At 36.7% G+C, this 21,895-nt stretch overlaps 1 long non-coding RNA gene across 1 annotated transcript in view; it reads right to left on the bottom strand.

Moving 5' to 3' along the window:
* The window catches only part of LOC138848472 (uncharacterized), a 1,168,718-nt gene that overhangs the window by 989,987 nt on the left and 156,836 nt on the right, over positions 1-21,895 (bottom strand). Inside the window, exon 3 of the long non-coding RNA XR_011386289.1 lies at positions 6,909-6,960. This is a non-coding gene — a long non-coding RNA (uncharacterized lncRNA). The remainder of the gene's footprint in view (positions 1-6,908; positions 6,961-21,895) is intronic.

Genomic DNA, 21,895 nt, shown 5'->3' with positions numbered 1-21,895 from the left:
ACATTATTAAAAATCTGTGCAAAACCTTGGCAAGAATGCTTGGGATGCTACAATACGCACATCCAAAGCTGTTTCTGGCTGGAGATAAAGCATCAGTCATAGGGGTCGTGAGGAAACGTGCTCCAGGATGCCGTGATGGACAGCAACCGTCCCTGGCACATTAGACACAGAGGTGTGGTCCCTGAAGCAAAGTGTACTGTGCTCCTCTGTCTGTCAGCTGTTGAAATAACCAGGCCTCATCCAATCCAGTGGCAGCCTGATGGACTTTGATCTTTAAACATCGCATCATTCTGGTACATTTAAAAAAATGTCAGTCTTGTCACCCGGTTACTTGAACAACAGAATGAAGTCCGGAAGCAGCATATCTAATATGAATGGGAACAACAAAATATTGATCTATATTATTCCTACTGGGGAATAAGAGAAGTGCACTCTGAGACTTTCTATGATTAACCAAATAAGGGAAGTGTACTATCAGACTTTCTATGATTAACCAAGAATGAACACAGGACTTCGAAAATAATTTTGGATGAAAATATGATTACCATAAGTTGCAATGATTTCAACACACCAGGAAGCTCTGATAGCTAGTAATAAGTAACAAAAACCCCATTTATGCTGACCAAAACTCTGCTGAAGACATTGTATCGATTTTATTTAATTTTCATTTTCTTAGCTGTCAGATATAAAAATCTGCCAGGTGGAAACTCTACCTCCTAAGATAATTTCATTCAAAAAATTTTAGAAACTTTTTTGTGTTTAAAATGATGTAATTTCACCCCAGCAGTTTATAGTTAGTATTTGTCAGTCACTCTGCCAGGATGGATATTAGGTCCAAATTTTCTATCCATTAACTCTAACAAAGCCTTCTGAAGTAGGTGTTTTTATTATTCCTATTTGACTGATAAAGAAATTGAGACAAAATTAAAGCACTTAAGATTAAACAACTAGGAACTATCAGAATAAGGATATGCACTCAGATATTCTAACCTCAAAATTATTTTTTGTAAAAAGTACTTTAATTATTTGTCTAATCCTAAATGTATCTTTGGTGATTATCTTTTCAAGTTTTTAAAATTTTTTTTCTTATTTATTTTTTAATTTTATTGAGAGGCAGACTGACAGAAAGAGAGACAGGGGGCAGTGGTGCTGGGCATGGTTCAATTCCCAGCTGCTCCACTTTCAGTCTAGCTCCCTGCTAATGTGCCAGGGAAAGCAGCAGAGAATGGTCCATTTTTTTGGGTCCCCATCTAGAGACCCAGAAGAAGCTCCTGGCTCCTGGCTTTGGACTGGCCTAGCTCTGGCCGTTGTGGCCATTTGGCAGTGAACCAATGGGTGGAAGATCTCTTTCTCTGTTTCTCTCTTGAATGCTGCCTTTCAAATAAAAAATCTCAAAAATAAAAAATAAATAAATAAAACTAGAGACAGACAGAGCTCCCATTCACTGATTACTCCTTAAATGCCTGCAATGTTCAAGGCTTGGCCCAGTCAAAGCCAGGAGCTGGGGAACTCAATGTAGGTCTTCCATATGGGAGGCAGGGACCTAACTAATTGAGCCATAATCATTGCCTTCCATGGTCAGTATTAGCAGGAAACTCAGTCAGTTATTCTGTGTGACCTATGTAGGATAGAGTCATCTTCATAACTGGGACAAACATCTACCTCCCACCAATTTTTGATTAACCTACAACACTTGTACATTTTTATGGAATATGGGGCAATAAACCAATACATATATAGACAGTAAACCAATCAAACCAGGCAAGTAACCTTTCAATGGACTCATCTTTTCTTTGTGTTTGGAGCCCAGCAGACCCTTCGTTCCAGTGGACTATATAACACAAAATACATGATTGTGAACTATAGTCTATTCACTGTAATATGGGACAAAATAGCTTCTTGCTTCCGGCTGTGTGGTGACCAGTTTTATCTTTTTCTTACCAAAGAACTTTATTTCCTATATTTTTTGAGTGGACTAAGGAGTATATTTTTTCTACATGCAGTTATGGATCCTTTAAAAGTATCATAAGAATCATATGATCAAGCATCCATATTTATACGTACTTTTCTCACATCCTTGTGAAAAATGGGATGAATTCATTATAAGGATTCCTATTGGTTTACCCATTTGCTTATTTAAGAATGGCTTCCCACTAACTTGATGACCTAAGACTAAAAATAGAGGGTGAAAGATACAGTTTGCTAAAATTGGTTCTTTTCTTGACTTTCACATAATTATGATGTAGTTCAACCTTAATTAATATTATTAAGATGCTTTATGTAATTGATATTATTATGCTGGATACTGTAGATTCAATAGTATACATTTAAAGTCTCAGAGAGGTCAAGTGAGTTTGTGTTAAAGTATCCATTGTCTAGTAAACCAGCATGATCGTCTCCCAATTCTCATTATACCTATTAGGGCCAAGTCAAATATTTTTTCCCCTTAGCTGGATACAGTTAAGGGGCAGAAAAGAAGAGAGGATTGTATTTCTTGGCGAGTACCTGCATATACAAAGATTCCACAAGAAATACCACAGAAATCAAATAACTTCAAAACACTCAGTTGCTTAAGAGCTGTGGAATGGTGTTGACCTACATCTAAAAGAAAAATGAAGCAAACTTCAGAGCATATATGAAAGTTGAACATTCTCAGATGTCTGTGGGAACTCTGTGGGGTACGGAACAAGATGAAATTTTATTGCAACTGTTCCAATAATGTGGATTCTCACATAGCACAATAAAGAATAGTTTGTTAATGCTACCAATTTACCTTATCCTAGCTACAGGTACTTTTTTTTTTTTTTTACAATATAATGAATGTGTATATAATGAAAAGTGTTGATTTTGTAAGAAAGCCTTGCAAAAAAGAAAAAATGGGATCTGTGTCTATAGACAGGGAAAAAAGTGAAAACCGGTTTTTAATATGAACACAGATTATAGAGCTATGATTGAAGACATTATCATAATAGATTTACTTATATTCAACTGACAATAAAACAGATACATAAATGTTGAGCATTTATGAATGCTGACTACATGGCATCTTCTAACGTAAGATTCCCAGGGTGAATAAATTCTGCTTTATATGATAAACAGAAGATGTGGCATTAGTTCAGAATTCTGAAGCTATTAGAAATCTCTGCTGACTTAAGTCCCAAAATGGAATTATTAGATATTTCTTAAAAATGACTAGGAAAGTATTGGTGAGAAATTTTTTATAAAATGGCTCTTCTAAAGAACAAAGGCAGGAAATTTCCAACTGCAATACAATTTTGAGGCACTATCTATTACATACAGCACTAGAAACTCAATGTATTTTTCTTGTACAAAGATAGGTAATCTTATCCAGAAATATGCATACTCTCATATTAAAAAAGCCAAAACCCTTACAATATAGATGATCATAGAAATTAATGCCTGGCCACAGTGACACTGACGGATGTTTGTGGCTTCAATATAGGATTTTGAGTTAATTATTTACACATGAATTCAATCTTGTGGGAGTCAGAATTTTATAAACTAAGTTCACTATGCTATCTTATTTATTTCTTTAATAACTATTTGCCTTTTATTGGATTTTTTAAAACCCTTAATGAAAGCTGATCTCACCATCTAATTACATTTACAAACTCAACAGCAGCTTACAAAATAGATTTCATCTTTGTTATAAGTTAGTAAAAAATAAAATCTGTGTATCAATATGTAGAGTTATGACTCTATGGTTTTTTTTCAAGAAGAAATAAATGTAAAATATATAATTTTGACCTTACCAAATAATAATACTAATCATTCTACAAATAATAATGGCTAACACTTATGATTTACCACAGATACTATGCTTCCTACCAAACTGGTATTAGTTCATTTAATTTTTATAATAGCAATATGAGTCAGTTCTCTTGTGCCAGTAGAAAGAATTTTACCTATGAATAACAGAAATCCAAACCCAGAAGTTTTTTTTTTTTTTTTTCAATTAAAGCTATTTGCTATCTTACAAGAAGTAGTCCAGATGGTATAGATGGTGTCATGGTTATCTCCACAGTGTCACCTAGCATCAAGTCCCTTCGACCCCTCTCCCTTCCATCCTCCCTGAGTTTTTGGAAAGGTTGAATGGTGTCTTTGACCTAAAATGAAGTTATCTTCAAGTTGGCTCCCGTTAATGGATTGAATGGTATTCCCAAAGTAGGTAAGTTGAACTCCTAACTTGTTGTAATTGTGAATGTGAGCTTGTTTGGAAATACGGTCTTAGGTAAATGTAATCTAATTAAGACGTTGTCATTAGGGCAGGTTCTAGTGCAACACAACTGGATTTCTTAATAAAAGAAGAAACAGACATGCAAGAGGAGACGGAAATGTGGAGACAAAGACACACAGGAAGGCGTCTGTGTGAAGGCAGGAGCTGAGATTGTAGTTTTGCTGCCACTAGTTGAAGAATGCCTGGGGATTCCAGAAGCTGGAAGCAGCAAGGGAGGTTCTTCTACTTAGAAGCTTGAAGGGTTCATGACCCAGCACTTGATTTTGGACTTCCAGACTCCTAAACCATGAGAATATACATTTTCATTGATTTATTAAGATTTATTTATTTATTTGAAAGGCAGAGTGACATAAGGGTAGAAACGGAGAAAGAGAGGGAGACAGAGAGGGAGAGAGGAAGAAAGAGAGAGAGAGAGAGAGAGAATGTGTCTTCAATCTGCTGAGTCACTTCCCAAATGGCTAGTGCAGAGCCAAACTGAAGCCAACAGCCAGGAATTCCATCATGGTCTCCCACATGGGTTTCTAAGGCCCCAATACTTAGGCCACCTTTTGCTACCTCTTGAAACACATTAGCAGGGAGCTGCATTGGAAACAGAGTAGCTGCAACTTGAACTAGTGCTCTGATATGGGATAATGGCATCACAAGTGGTTCAATCTGTTGTGCCAGTAAACCAGCCCCCATTTTTATGGGTTTGAGCTACCCTGTTTGTGGTGTTTTTTTTGTGCCAACCTCAGAAACAAATATGTATATCGCACAAAGAAACAGCAAAGTATAGCTGGAGAAATTTTTCTCTTTCTCGTCTTCTGTAAAGATTTGTTTGTTTATTTGAAAGGCAGAGTTACAGAGCGAGAGATAGAGAGATCTTCCATTTGCTGGTTCCCTCCCCAGATGGCTGCAAACCAGGAGATTCATCAGTGTCTTCCACATATGTAGCAGGGAGCAAAGTCCTTGGGCCATTTTCTTCCTGCCTTTCCAGGTGCATTAGCAGGGAACCAGGTTGTAAGTGGAGCCGCCAGTGTTCATATGTGATACTGGCATTGCAGATATTGACTCCACCTGCTATGCTGCAATGTCAGCCCATTCCATGTCTTTCTTGGAATAGAAGAAACCAAGAATGATAATCTTGGGGCTGGCACCATGGCATAGCAGGTTAAGCTATTGCCTGTGACGCCAGTATCCCATATCGGCATGGATTCATGTCCCAGCTGCACTTCCAATCTAGCCCTTTGATAATGGTCTGGCAAAAGTAGTGGAAGATGACCCAAGTGTGTGTTCCTTTGCCACTTATGTAGGAGATTAAGATGAAACTCCTGCCTTCTGACTTCAACCTGGCCCAGCCCTGGCCATTACAGTCATCTGTGTAATGAACCAGCAGATGGAATCTCTCTCTCTCATTCTCTCTCTCTGTTGCTCGTTCTCTCTCTCTCTCTCTCTCTCTCTCTGTGTGTGTGTGTGTGTATGTGTGTGTGTGTGTGTGTGTCTTTCTTCTTTCTATGTAACTCTTTTACAATAAATAAATATTTTTTCTAAAAGAATGTTAATCTCTACATAGGACTGTACTACGCACCCAACTAAAATCTATAACCAGTCAGAGGATTGGGACGGCAATGTTTTGCTTAATATTTATTTTGATAGAATGGTTACTAAAGAATCAACCACTGTAACTGTTACTGCTCCATTTTGTGCATATTATGGATCATGGAATGTGGCTATCCAGATTAAATCATTCACTTACAAAGCTGTGAAGCAAAGGAAATCCACCACTTCATAGGACAGTTTATATGTCCACCTGTGCTGTGGTTAACATGGTTACATAATACAGTCCTGTTCATCATACACTATAATTTACTATTCTTTCCTTCAATCTGTAAATCCTAAAGAGGATCATAATAAAGAGATGGAATGTGAAAATCTATTGTGAAGTATAAAGTTTATTGAATCTCCTAAATTAAATTCAGTTACTCCCCTAGGTTCAAGGAGTCATGAGTTACTTCCGTATTTAAGTACCAAAGCCTTAGTTCATAAAACAGCTTCCTAGATGAGAAATATGATGGACATGATGTTTTAATTTTGGCTGCTGTAACAAAGTACCATCAACTGGGTGGTTTATACACAACAGCATTTGTTTCTCCCGGTTCTGGATGTTGGAAATCAGAACAAGGTTAGCATGGTCAGGTTCTGTTGAAGGCCTTCTTCTGGGTTACAGGCTGCTGACTTTTTGTGTCCTCATGTGACAGACAGGGGAAGAGAGAGTGCTCTCCGGAATTTCTTAAATGACACTTAATTGAATATGCGGGGGCTCCACCCTCTTGACTAATTAAATTCCAAAGAAAGTACTTCCTATTACTATAATGTTGGGGGTTAGAATTTCAACATGCATTATTCAGGGACATAAAAATCCAAACTACTGGACATGAGAAACATAAAAAGTACAAGATATATGGGAAGTAAAATATAAGTGAATTAGGAGCACCATACATCAGTAACTCGAATGAAAAAGTAGAATGAGGAGAGGAATAGTTTTTGAGGGAAGAATATGAGAGAGTAAGGAAGAAGGAAAACAGTGAATAAAAGTGATAAGGTAAAGTCCACTTGTTAAAGAACCCAATATATTATGAAATATATTGTAATACACATTATTATATATTACCTCATTGTTTTCAATCTTCATGGGTCCATATGGAATTGGTTTGAAAAGAGAGCTACAGTGCATAAATGAAGAACATATTTAAAGTATTATTTCAAATATATGCCAATGAAAACCTTGAAACTTGACAGACACATTCACTGTGCATGGTATGTATTTCATATTCTCCTATAGGTTTGAAGAAAAACAGGTGCGGGAGGGTATGTGTTGGTGTGTGTATATGTGTATGTATATAAAGCAATGATGACTAGAGTTGGATAACACAAATTTTAAATATCATGAATTGTCCATATTTAATTTACAGTGATGGGTCATAATATTATCTGGTTACTGAGAGCCCACCATACAGATTTCCTTTTTTGATGTACTTTCTTTAATTACCTTTATCCTACCTTCCTACTCCAATCAAAATCTCCCTTCACCTATCACCACTCATCACTTGGAAAGAGTCAGAGAGATTTAACTATACAAAGAATTTTTTCAACTGCTGATAACTTCAAGCAATGATGGGAGAGATTACTCTATTTTAATGGGAGATTATATCTAATGTAATGATTCTCTAATAGTGGAATCCCAGACACCAGGGAGAAGCTGAGGTCTTATGACCCACAAAACCATAGAATACTTACTGATTCCCATTTAGGATCAGCATATTCTTCTTTACTATTTTCAAGTTACTTTACTATATTGCAATTTTTAGGAATAAGAATATCTTAAGCAGTAATATCACATATATGATTATCAATGTGATGTAATTGCACATTTTTATCATATAAATACATTTCAAACTGTATACCCTAACTATGATTGTGTTTATAAAATAATACTTGGACAGATAATACCCAATGACCTCATATAGTGTCAGGGTTTGCATATGGAATGCTTTCATTCATAAAAATGACATTAAATGAAAAGTTTAAGTGAACTGAAGGGAAATGGCTGGGTCCCAATATATCCAGTAGGAAAGCCTATGGTACTACAGATTGTTTGACAATATATACAATTTTTTATCAGTATCACTGAAAATAAAAGTACTCTCAGTAATGCCTGCAGTAATTGATAACCTTTATACTCTATATATTATATAAATTATATATTATATAAACTGTTCAGGAGACACCAAACTATTTTGGTGGGATTTCTGAGTCAGTGATGCCTACACAAAGAAGTTGTCCCTGACACATGTTTTCATGGATGCCTATAGTCACTGATAACCTTTATACCACCTTTTCATTGGTCAAGGCATGCAAGTCCCAGCAAACTATTACAGAGTACACTTTTGGATTGATGACTACACCAAACATTATGCAGTGTATCACATCCTTACCCTCAGTGATGGCTGAATATATATATTGTGTTCCTAAGCACAGCATTTAGAAAATAATAGAATATGCTTCTTCAAGATATGCATTTATTCTACTAACTGGTGCTAAATGAGAATTTTTCCTAATGACAACTTATCAAAACACACAAAGCACTTGAAAGCAACATTACTGATTGGGTTAAGCTTTACTTAAACTACTTGGTTTAATTATAATGATTAAGCTGCCTACTGGGGATTCAATTTTTAATGACTTAATTTAATGTGCTGTCCATTAAAATGTCACCTTGTGAAGTTTTTTTTAAAATCCTTTTATCAATTTACTGGGCACCCAAACAAAGATAAATATCTTCTGAAAAACAGATACTGCAGTAAGTATGAAATTTGGTATAAAATTTCAGATTTTATAATATGATTTTTTCTCCTCTAAGACAGTTTAATTTCTGAGTTGGAGGCTCCATTTTGGGAGATGAACAAAGAAGCAAAGGAATAATCACAGCACATGTCTCATTTTTCACATTTTCTTTACCATTATTCCTGAAAATCCCTGGTCTACATCAAATGCTAAAACCCATTCATGCTAGTTTACAGGGGTCACTTTTTTAAAGATTTAATATATTTGAAAGACAGTTACAGAGAGAAGTAGAGACAGAGAGAAAGGTCTTCCATCCACTGGTTCACTCCCCAAATGACCACAATGGTCAGATCTGAGCTGATTCCAAGCCAGGAGCCAGAAGCTGGGTCTCCCACATGGGTGCAGGGGCTCAAGTACTTGGGCCATCTTCTACTGCTTTCCCAGGCCATAGCAGGGAGCTGTATTGGAAAAGAAGCAGCCAGGTTGTGAACCCGCACCCATAGGGGATCCCATAGAGGATGCTGCACTGCAGGCTGGGGCATACAAACCCTGCATCACGGAACCTAGGGGGTCAATTTTTAAAATTGCTTGCTAGTTGACTTTTTGATGGCTTGAAATCCACCATGGTGGGTTCACTTACATCAGGACAGTCAAAACCATAACAACAAAAAAGTCTATAAATCAGAGCTTCTCCAAGAAACTGCTATCACTTACCAGCATATCTTGCCCTACAACTGATCAGTATTCAACTCAAAAAATACTCTTTAATGCATTTTGTGATTGTAGCAGGTTGAACTACATCCTTCTCCTTCTAGGCTATATACTGAAGCCCTAAACCTTCAATGTAGCTCTATCTGGAGATGTGATGTTTCAGGAAGTAATGAAGGTTAAACATGTATAAGGGTGGTGTCTCCAATCTAACATAGCTGGGGTCCTCATCAGAAGAGAAAGAGAAAGGGACACCAAGGATGCTTCTACACAGAAGAAAGATCATGTGGGGACACAGTTAGAAGGCAGCAATATACCAATCAGAGAGAAGAACCGCAGGAGAAATCAAATACGTCATCTGTCATCATAATATACTTCCAGCCACCCAGATCCATGGGAAAGTAAATGTCTGTTGTTTGAGCAACTCCTCTGTATTTTGTTACAGCAGCAGTACCAAGCTAATACAGTAAGCCAAAGCAACAGAAAGTGCAAGGATCATCAAGATGCATAACCCATAGCTTGTAAGTCAATGTTTGTAGCCTTGTTTTGGCATCAGAAAAGCATAAATGTCAAAATGCAAGGATGCATATGTGGTTAACAAGAACTACAGGAGTTCACTGGAGGGAGAGGGAACATGGGGTTGGTGCAGGAGTTCATGGAAGAGATGGTAAGTGAAGTGGGCAATAACAAATGGAATTTTGAAAGGTGGTAATAAAAGCAAAGTCAAAAGCAGGGAGGTGAAAAAAGCATTTTTAAACGACAGATATTTAGTTTTGTTATAACTTGGCATTATGGTAGAAGACTAATTCAAATATAGTTTTAAGATTAGTAAGTGAGTCAGAAAGGACCACAGGACAAGGGAGACATGTTAGAAAGGGAAAGAGATTCAGAGGTCTTGGTTGAAATCACAGAACTAAGTGGAGTTCGAAGTCTGGAGCTGAACTAGCTGTGTTGAAATCACAGCTTCATAATAATGGTCCCTAAGGTTTAGGGACAATAAAATGATTACCACAGGAAATGTGCCTAGTTTGCACTTGGCATAAGATAAGTGCTATGGATTCACTAAAATCAGAACAAATGGACCAAAAGGACATGAATTTAACAGATGATTACTGTTTGACTCTCCTAGGGCTGTCATAACATGTACCATAGATGACTGGGTGGCAAAAACAAACAAATTTATTTTCTCACAAATCTGGAGGCTAGAAATCCAAGATTAAGATGTCCCTAGAATTACTCACTTGTAATTCTTTTATTGGCTTACAGATGGCTACCTTCTCCCTGAGTCTTTATTCTCTGAGTCCAAATTTTTATTATAAGGACACCATCTCTTTGGATTAAGGCCTACCCATATGATCTCATTGTAACTTGATTGTCTTGTTAAGAACCTTCTCCCAACAGTCACATTCTGAGTTACCAGGGTTAGGACTTCAACATATGGATTTGGGGGATTACATAAATCAGCCTGGAACAATGACCAACAGAAAATTAGAAAGTAATGTAATCATTTGAATGGTATAATGACTTTTAGAAGAGCTGGGAAAATAAAAGATGATTCCAAAATGTTGGGTCCCAGAGAGGAATGGGTCATTGGCAGAATGCTTTAAAAGAGTATAGATACGTTCCTATTCACCAGGAAAAAGAGAGAAGTACAGATTTTTAGAGGCAAATGGATTCAAATCCCCACTATGCGGTGAGAGGTGGGGTATCATCATCTCTGTAAACCTCAGTGAACTTTTCTATGAATAAAACATTAAAGATTCACTTTACAGCACTGCTAGGAGGATTCAATGAGACAAGTTCTGCAAATGTGTGTAGAATAGTTCCAGGCACTGTGTAGAAGTTTAGCAAATATTTTGTTTTCTTCATGAGATTGCAGGTTGATATTATAATTTGGGAAGGAGAACTAAGCCAAAATACACCCTAATACATAATGTTAATGTTAGATTAGAATTGTCCTATCAGAAGTTATCTATTGAGAGATTGTTTTTAAACACACTTAGGAAATGTGTTTATGTATCAACTCATACATCTCCTAGTAGTAGGGTAACAAAGGAATGTTACTGTATCAATAAAAATGGGAAAAGTAAATAAGGGAGTCAATGACAAAATTTACGTTAAGCTATTTGCCTTGAAGTCTACTGTGTTTACAATTATTCCTCCCAAAATTAAATTGGAAGTCAATATTACATTTGCATTACACTTTTATTCCATATTCATACCTCATATTCTAAATATAACTTAAACATCTCAATCTCATTTCAAAAAATGAAGAAAAAAGTGACATGATTTGTCTCAAGAAAATAAAATTAGTAAACGTCTATTTTAGAATTCAAGATTTGTTACTTTGCTTAGTGTCCCATGAAATACAAAATATTTAATTTAGAGATTATACATTACCACTAGAGCTGAATTCAAAATGAAGATCATGTTTTATAATTGTCTGGTGCAGACAATGCTTTCTTCTACATGCTCTTGGTTAATACTGTGCAATAGAGAGAGTGAATTATAGAGCTCAGTATGGTCATAAGATTTCTATCCCTCAAGAATTTTCATAACTTGGTCTTTATATCCATGGATAAAAAGGAAATATGCTTGCAGAAATCTTTTTTTATTTTGAGAATGTATATTTCTCATATAATTTTTAAAATATATTTATTTTCATGTATTGAATGGCACAAATGCTATTTCTGTTTCAAATTTAGGGAAAATGGCCATACTTTATTGAAAAATTTAAATGGCATTTAGAAGATTAGTTTCTTAAAGTCAGAATTTATGCTGTTCCCTTAACAAAGTACAATAATTTCCTTTTTTTTTTTGATACCTTAGAATTGTCATTACTTAGCAGCAAATTTCCACTCTAATTTAGTATAAGCTTGAAGTCAGGGCTGAGTGGGCTATGTAGGGTGGAGTTGATCACCAGTTCTTCCCTACAACATCTTAGAGCTCCTTGCTTTGTTGTATTCATGTGGCTGAATTTTTAGCTTCTGTTTTTACTCCTTTATTTGCTATTGGATGGCTTAGTTCTTTATTCAATACATTTACCTGATACATATTGGTTTTATTATTATTTTCAGGGTAACAGAACTACCTTAGGTAAGTCACATACCCTAGAGTTTTGAGGAAAGAGAGATGTCTATGATGTAGCAATGTGGTTGAATTGAATAAATGGCATGCCTTATTTGTACAGGCTTCCATCATTAGTGACAGGTAGCTCCCTAAATTAATAAAATTGTCAATATTTGAAAAGATCACTACATTTTAACTTAGTACAACTTAGACATGGTACTCTGAAGAGTCTCACAGTCTCCATCGCACTCAGGCAAGAATCATGTCTGTTGTGTGTGTTCACTGACTTCAGGAAGATGACCATGGTGAAAAGGCATTTACATGAGTTATAGTTCACAACCACCACAAAGCCTTTTTGAGATACTGGACTATATGGATTCTTTAAAAAGTTTATGGAAATGGTATTAAAAGATTGGTTTACTTTTATGCAAAACATTTTGAAATATATGTGTAATTTTTCATAATACACATTTTCATGAACATTTTGAAGAACCCTTGTACATTCAAGATACTAGACTGCGAATAATGAAATTATGTTTCATACACAGGCCCACAGAGTTACTGAAGATCCCCTAACCTGTGATGAAGAATAATTTTGCAGATAGTTAATGTCCAAGTACTGAAATGCTTCAGAGATATTATGGGCTTAATTCCAGACTACTGCAATAGAGCAAATGGCACAATAAAGCAAGTCATTTGAATTTTTTGTTTTCTAGTGAATATAAAAACTGTGTTGGCTGGCGCCGCGGCTCACTAGGCTAATCCTCCGCCTTGCGGCGCCGGCACACCGGGTTCTAGTCCTGGTAGGGCGCCGGATTCTGTCCCGGTTGCCCCTCTTCCAGGCCAGCTCTCTGCTGTGGCCAGGGAGTGCAGTGGAGGATGGCCCAAGTGCTTGGGTCCTGCACCCGCATGGGAGACCAGGAGAAGCACCTGGCTCCTGGTTTCGGATCAGCGCGGTGCGCCGGCCGTAGCACACCAGCCATGGCGGCCATTGTGGGTGAACCAACGGCAAAAAGGAAGACCTTTCTCTCTCTCTCTCTCTCACTGTCCACTCTGCCTGTCAAAAAAAAAAAAAAAAAAAAAAAAAAAGCAGCTATGTTTATGTTATGCTATGGTTTACTAGGGATGCAATAGCATTACATCTAAAAAAAGTTCATACTTCAATTTAAAACTTCTTTGTACTAAAATATGTGATTGATCATCTGAGCCTTCAATGAGTTGTGATCGTTTTGCTGGTTAAGGGTCATATCTGGATATTGATGACTGACGACTGACTGATCAGAGTGGTGAGCATTGACAGTTGCACGGCTGTGATGATTTCTTCAAATAAGACAACAATGAAGCTGTTTCACTGATCAGCTCTTTTTAAGGAACAATTTCTTTGTAGCTTGTGATGCTGTTTGATGGAATTTTAGGTCCTGTAGAATTCTCAAAACTGGAGTCAACGCTCTCAAACCCTGATGTTGCTTTATCAACAAAGTTTATGCAATATTCTAAGTTCTGTGTTGTCATTTTCACAACATTCAGAGCATCTTCAGCACGAGTAGCTTCCATATCAAGAAACCACTTCGCTCATGCATAAGAACCAGTTCCTCATTTATTAACGTTTTGCGAATTCAGTCACATTTTCAGGCTGTAATTCTAGTAATTCTAAATAGAATTCTTTTTGTTTACCTAGAAACCTTTTATTTAAGGTATATAAACTTCATGAGTTTCATACATATGAATTTAGGAACACAGTGATTCTTCCTACCTACCCCCATTCTCCTGCTTTTTATACCACACCTTCAGTTAATTTCTCCATTAAAATCTACAGTCACCCATGAGAGTTAGAATCTTTTTTTCTTAATAGAAAACTTTTATTTAATAAATATAAATTTCAAAACTTCTTCCAAACTCCCCTAATGTTAATATTTGACCTATTCCCATGAATTATAATTTTTCTTTTTTTAAAAGTTTTATGTATGTATTTGAAAGGCAGAGTTACAGAGAAGGAGGGAGAGACAGAGAGATCATGCATTTGCTGGTTTATTCCCCAAGTAGTGGCAACAGGCAGGGCTGGGCCAGGCTGAAGTCAGGAGCCAGGAGCTTCTTCTGGGTTTCCCATGTGGGTGGCAGGGCCTACACACTTGGGCCAGCTTCTGCTGCTTCTCCAGGCACATTATCAGGGAGTTGCATCATAAGTAGAGCAGCTGGGACACAAACCAGTGCCCATATGGGATGCTATCATTGCAGGCAGCTGCATAACCCACTACACCAGACCCCATTAATGTTCTTAATGGGATCCAGTGTGATGAATCCTTTTACAGAACGCTTTCAATTACTTTTCCTAGAACCATCAGGATAATCACTATCTATGACGACCATAGCCTTCCAAAATATATTTCTCAAAAGCAAAGATTTCAAAGTCGAAATTACTCCTCGATCCATGAGATACTGTGTTCGCAGGCATGAAAACAACGATTATCTCATCATTTCTCTCTGTCAGAGCCCTTGAGTAGCCAGGTGTATTCTCAGTGAGCAGCAGTATTTTGAAAGACACCTTTATTTCTGAGCAGCAGTTCTCAACAGTGGGCTTCAAATATTCAGTAAACCATATTGTCAGATGTGCTGTCATCCAGGCTTTGTTTTTCCACTTAGAGACACAGGAATGGTAGATTTAGAATAATTCTTAAGGGCTCTAAGATTTTTGGAATGGTAACTGAGCAGCTCTGGCTTCAACTTCAAGCCACCACCTGCCTTGGCGGCTAACAAGAGAGTTAGCCTGTCCTTTGAAGCTTTGAAGGAAGGCATAGACTCTTCCCAGCTATTGATGTCCTAGATGGCATCTTCCATTTGAAAGCTGTTTAGTCTGCACTGTTGTTTAATGTAGCCACCTTCACCAATTATCTTAGCTAGATCTTCCGGATCTATCTCAGCTTTTGCCATAGGTTCACCTTCGGCACTTGCTGCTTCACTTTCCACTCCTATGTTAGAGGGATGGCTTTGTTTCTTAAGCTCCAGGAACCCACTTCTTCAGGATTCAACCCATTTGTCTGTAGTTTCCTCCCCTCTCTGAGCTTTCATGGAATTGAGGAGAGTTAAGGCCTTGTTCTGGATTGGGCTTTGGCTTATGGGAATGTTGTGGCTGGTTAACACTTCCTCCACTTTAGCTACGAGGCAGTTTGACTTCCTTGCCATTCCCTCATTCACTGGAGTCACACTTCTAATTTCCTTCAAGATCTTTTCTTCTGTATTCACATCTTGACACATTCTTTGGGCAAGAGTCTTATCTCACTGTTTGACATGCCTTCTTCACTAAACTTAATTATTTATAGCTTTTAATTTAAAGTGAAATATTCGCAACTCCTTTAGTTCAGCTAATGTTATTAGTTGGTCTAATCTCAATATTGTTGTATCTCAGGACACAAGGATGTCTGAAAACCAGGAGGGAGAGAAAACAATGGCCAGGTGGTAGAACAGTCAACATTTATTGATTAAGTTTCCATCTTTTAATAGTGCAGTTCACAGTGCCCCAAAACAATTAAATTAGTCACATCAAAAGATCACTGATCGCATATGAAAGAGTGACCTGTACCCCATGTTCATTGCAGCACAAGTCACAATAGCAAAGATATGGAATCAACATAGATGTCCATCAATTGTCAACTGGATAAAGAAATTATGGTATATATACACTATGGAGTACTACTCAGCTGTCAAAAAAATGAAATCCTGTCTTGCAATAAGATGGTTGCAACTGGAATCTATTATACTTAGTGAAATAAGCCAATCCATAAAAGACGGATATTATATGTTTCCCCGATACGAATTAACTAATAGAATACATGAAATGTAATGTATTAGTCTGAAACAGACATCTTGAAATTAAAAAACAGGATCATTGATCATACATCACCAGAACATATTTATGATACTGAAAATTTTTGAACTATTGCAAGAATTACCCAACTGTGACACAGAGACAGGAAGTGAGTGTGAGCAACTAGAAAAAAATGGCACTGACAGAGTCACTCCACAGAGTTGCCAAAATTCTTCAATTTGTAACAAACAGAATATCTTCAAGGGGAACAATAAAACAAGATTTACCTATAAAGCATTACACACAAAATAAATCCACTCCAGCTCCCACATATATGAAGAACTCAATTAGTAATTAATATTTTTTTAAAAATGTAGGGAAGGCTGTGCTTAGCAGTTATTTGTTCACATAGAACAGGGCACAAAGGAAATTATCTACCCTACTCTCTTTTACAGTGAATCCTGGGGTAGGCATTCGGTGTAGCATTAAGTTGTCTTTTGGAACACCTGCATTGCACATCAGAGTACTTGCACTTGAGGCCTGTCTCCATTCCTAATTCCAACTTTGTGCTCATGTGCATCTTGGGAGGTAGGAGATAATAGTTCAAGCATTTGGGTCCCTGATACCCATTTGGGAGACCCAGATTTAGTGCAGGTCCCTTAGCTTCAACTTGACCCAGCTCTGACTGTTGCAGAAAATTGGGGTGTGAAACAGCAGATGGAAGAGCTGTGTCTGTCAAATAAAATGGAAATAAATAAATAAATAAACAAGTAAAATAAAATAAAAACAAAGACATATTAGTGAACCTTTGTACATATTTTGACAACTCACCTATTTATTTATGGAGTGTGGTAAGAAACCAATTCAGTCCCTTACATCTCCGCTTTTATAAATGTAGTCTCCTGGACTTTACCTCAGATCTACTAAAGCAATCTCCACAATGCTGCATTTTTTTTATCAAGTTTTCCCTTGTGACTCATGAATATGAAATATAAAGAATTTTATGTTTAACTTATTGTTTCTGAATTTTACTTGTATTCATCATTAAATTATAAAGGAATGCATCCACATAGGTGCTTAGATCCCAAAGAGGTTTTTCAGTGCGGCCAGTGCTATATAAGCATTTGCACTCCATTTGATCATTACAATGGAGAATGGACTTGTTTCTGCATGTCCCAAGCTCATTCAGATGATATTTATTGATGATCTACTCTGTATTAGAGGATAGAACATTGTCCTACTATGTACTGAAGATAAAACACTGGTTTGCTCAGACAGGGTTCTATAGGATTAATTGTGCTCTCATCCATATGTTAATATACTAATCCCTATTGTGAGAATATTTGAGTTGATACACACACACACACACACACACACGCACACACACTTTAGAGAAGCCTGGAATGTGGTAGCACTTGATAGATTTTTAAATACTCATAATAAAACTACATTATTTTTAGCATGGCATTGCATTATATTTGGAAACACTAGTACACTAGAAAATTTAAACATACGATCAATAAATACACCAAATTGTTGGCAAAGTTACTAGTTTTCATTCTGACTTTGCAGATCTAGAGACTCATGGCTTAAATAATATACCCAAGCTCAGACATGAGGGCAATGGGCTTGTTTATCAGCTGTTGGAAGGAAGGCATATCTATGGAACTTGTATCTTAACATTTCATGTGATTCTCTTCTTGCTCTGAATATTAACAAATGTGGAGACAAATTTTAAGAGGTCTGATGTGAAATGCATAAGTAACTTGCACATTCCCTTTAAGATCATGTGTACTTTCCCAGATGTTTATAGAGAGAAATGAGGAATGAATAAGAGTTTCCCGCAGTTTTTACCCAATACCCGACATTTCTGCCTCACACTAAGGCATGATTCCTGTGCTAAATCTGAGAACCATCCTTGCCCGTTCCCTCCTGGAGTAAGTTGTGTGATTCCTCTTAATAATCTCAGCCATTCAGGGGTACCTGTCTTTACAGCACTAGATCAGCCTTTGATGGAAGATTCCTGAACAAAAATTTTATAATCTGTATTCGGTGCCCTCCAGTGTTGAGTACTCTCTAACTCTAAAAATATCATTGTCAACCCTTCCTTTTCCATTGTGCTTTGCCTAACAACATTTATCCCTACCTATTCCTTTCAAACAACAACCCTCGGGCTGATGTCTAGTCGTTTCAACTATCAGCAGTCAGCTCTTCTCATTCTTCAAAAAGTCGTTCACACTGGGTACCTCTTAGAGACTGTCGTAGGCTGTTTAATCATTTGCTTCTTCACCCTTTAATTGGACAGCTTCTTTTGGCCCACATACCCTCCTTTCCATGCTCCTGGCATTATGTTGCTACCTTAAATTTGCTTTTCCTCTGTTTACTATCCTTCTGAGGATTTTTCTTACCGTCTCTTCTTTTTGCCTTTGATTCTCGATGTTCTAATTCTTCCCCTAATCTCAACTTCTGTGTTTCTTCCCCATGCCTGTAATCTTTTTTTTTTTTTTTCTCAGATTTCGCTTCCAGCCACACCGGATCTCTTACTTTAATTCTCTTTAGTCATTTATTCCATTAATTTCTCAATACTTCCTGCTATTGATTTTAGATAAAACTATTTCTTCTGAAGGAAGTTTTTCTGATTCCTCTTATTTTCCCTTCAAGGGTTTTCTTCTCCCTGCTGTTTGGTTACTGGAATCCCATTCCTCCCAGGCTTCATCAGGAGTCCCTTCTCCCTTTGCTGTTGCCATAACTTCACATCCACGGGCTTTATTCCCCCCTCTCTGAAGCTGTCTCTCAATGCCCCACTCTCCTCCATCCCTGGGAGACGCCCCTGCCTCCATAGAAGATGGTACTGCTTGCTCACTTGTCTTCCTTCTTTCATTTTGAATGAGTGAGTCTATACCAGCTGTGCCTTCCTCACTTTTCTGATGACATGTGTTTAACCAGTTTGCATAGATAGGGCTCTTTTCCACACGAAGCTTACATACAAACCTTGTGGAAGTACTGCTGCGTCCTTGTTCTCCACAACTGACGCACTGTTCCTTTTCATAGGCTCATTTGATTTAAGTGATTTGTTCAAATATTTATAGCTCTACATACACACATAGAGATGTAAATACAGATATGCCACACATACATACATGAATACATATATATGTTTTATATACATATAAATATATCTTAATTGGTTTAACCTGTTCATTGCTTTGAATATATATGTCTGTATTTCTAAAGGTTTGTGGGCAATAGAGTTAAAAGATAAACTTATTTTGGTGTGAAGTTTTCTGAAATAAATAAAATATGTATTTTCCATGAATCTTTTGAAGACCCTTTATAAGTGTGTGGGTTTGTGTGTGTAAACTGTTTATAGGATTCATAAACCAACAAATCTCTTAGTAGCTAATTCATTCTAGTTTTAGTCTGTTTTACTTTTCTCTTTTATGTTACACTATTTAAATTCTTAAACTCACATTCTGTTTTTAGCAGAAAGTGTTTAAAAAGGAAAAACCATATTGAAAATAAGGTCATTAAATCTTCCACATACACCATCTTGCTGAAGAGAAGAATATCTCTTCATATCTGCATTCATGACTTCCTAAATAGAAGGCACAGTTCTCCATATACTCCATCTACCTTTCTGTGGTGCTCTTTCTGAGTCCAGTCTATTTATTGCTTTGCAGATGCCTGTTTTATTGCATTTGAAAATGAAAGCCAACATATCCCCTCAGCTCAGTTGAAGTGAATTAGTGACTTGGGTACATTCTGCAGACTGTCTTGTTGCAAAGCTATTTTCATTATTTCTGAAGGAGAAACACATGCACACATCCACCTTTTAAGTTTAATCATCCTGATACGTTCTTAAAGTACTAGCATATAAAAGCAAAATACCTATCTATAGATCATCTAATTGAATTTCCTCCTTCCTCCATTCATTATACACTTGAAGAAAAATTTTTCTCAAAATAATTTGACATCCCTCATCTTTACATAGTCTTAATAATAAAATCAACTAGACACCTTTATTTCCGTTTTCCAGTTCTTCCTTATATTTCTTTCAAGTTCCTTGTTTTAAATGATACATTTATTAATTTATTTGAAAGAAAGAGAGAGAGAAAGAGGGAAAATCTTCCACCATCTTCCACCTGCTGGTTCACTCTCCCAAATGGTCTCAACTGCAAGGGCTGGGGCAGGAGTCTGGAACTCCATTCAGGTCCCCCATGTGTGTGGCCGGGACCCAAGTAATCAGCCATCTTCCACTGCCTGTTCAGGTGTATTGGCAGGAACCTGGACTGGAAGGGAAGCAGCTGGGACTGGAACTCACACTCTGATATGGGATGCTGGCACTGTAAGAGGAAGGTTAATCCTCTGTACCATAATGCAAGCTCTTTCTTTTCCTTTTTCAATATTTAAACTTTTCTTCTTTTGGTTAAATTCTTCCAACATTGCTATTGACAAATGGGAGCAATGGACAGAAAAAACTATTGGATTTGTTAGGCACAAATTCAACATTGCTTCTGCTGCTGTTACCCTACTCCCCCTGCCTCTTCACGCTGTCCCAGCACACTTCCACCACACTTGCTCTGCTGACTTAACTCCCGCCTTGTCTCCTGCCTCAGATAAACTTCTACACCCATGGTGTGCACCATGGACTTTTCTCACCACAGTCCAGCCAGTAGGTGATGAAAATGGAGGAACATTCACAACAAAACTAGTTTGTGTATTTGTATTATTACATGTTTTGGTTCATTTATTTTTAACCCTTGAGTTTTAGATCAATCTATAGTAGACTCAAGCATCAGGAGAATCTCTTGGAATATACATATCACTTCTGTAAGCTTAGCAAAGGTCTTACTGTTGCTCCTTATTTGATAACTGAAAATTAGAAGATAGAGAAACTAATAGATTTAAATTCCTCAAGAAATTCTATGACTCAATCCTAGTTTCCGAATATTTACCACAATTCTTCTATTTATATGAAACAGCTGAAGGTTCTCATAATTCTGCCTTCTACCTTATATGATGATCAAAACTTACTAAATTATATATAGTTATTAGGTGTGTGTGTGTGTGTGTGTGTGTGTGTTGAAGGAAAAATTCAAAGAACAGAATGATAGAGTAAATATACTTAATGGTGTTGACCTTCTGGTATAATATCAAGGATCAAAATCAACATTCTGTTTCAAAATAAATAACTTCAAATATGTGGCTTTCCTTCACATGTACAATGATGAAGATATTTAATTTGGGGAGCTATTTAAACTATTTTCTATGAAACATACACTTATAAGTTAACTATGTAAGAATCAGTCCCTTGTAATTCAATGAACATAATACAGCCAGCATTAATTAAATGCTAACTGCCAGCCAGGAAACATGCTAAATATTTTGTAGGCCCTATCACATTTAATTTAGACAATGGCTCCATGAAGTAGGTATTTTTATTATTCCCATTTTACAGATGAACAAATTGAGAATAATAAATATTATCAACTTGATTGTCACATAATAATTAACTGGTAGACCTGGGATCTAAATCCAATAAATTTGTTTATTTTTAACCAACAAAGCTATATTACATTACAGATATAGTTATACTGTAACCATATATAAGATGACATATTTCAAAGTTCCCTCAAATATCAAAAATATTTTTCATAGTAAGAAAGAAATTTTTTATTCTATATTCATTTGTTTTGAGTATCTTTTTTGTTTTTGGTTGTTCATTATTTCTTTTC

Source organism: Oryctolagus cuniculus, chromosome 2 (assembly GCF_964237555.1).
Source record: "Oryctolagus cuniculus chromosome 2, mOryCun1.1, whole genome shotgun sequence".
NCBI classification, from domain to species: domain Eukaryota; kingdom Metazoa; phylum Chordata; class Mammalia; order Lagomorpha; family Leporidae; genus Oryctolagus; species Oryctolagus cuniculus.
This window is presented reverse-complemented; position numbering and strand designations above follow the sequence as displayed.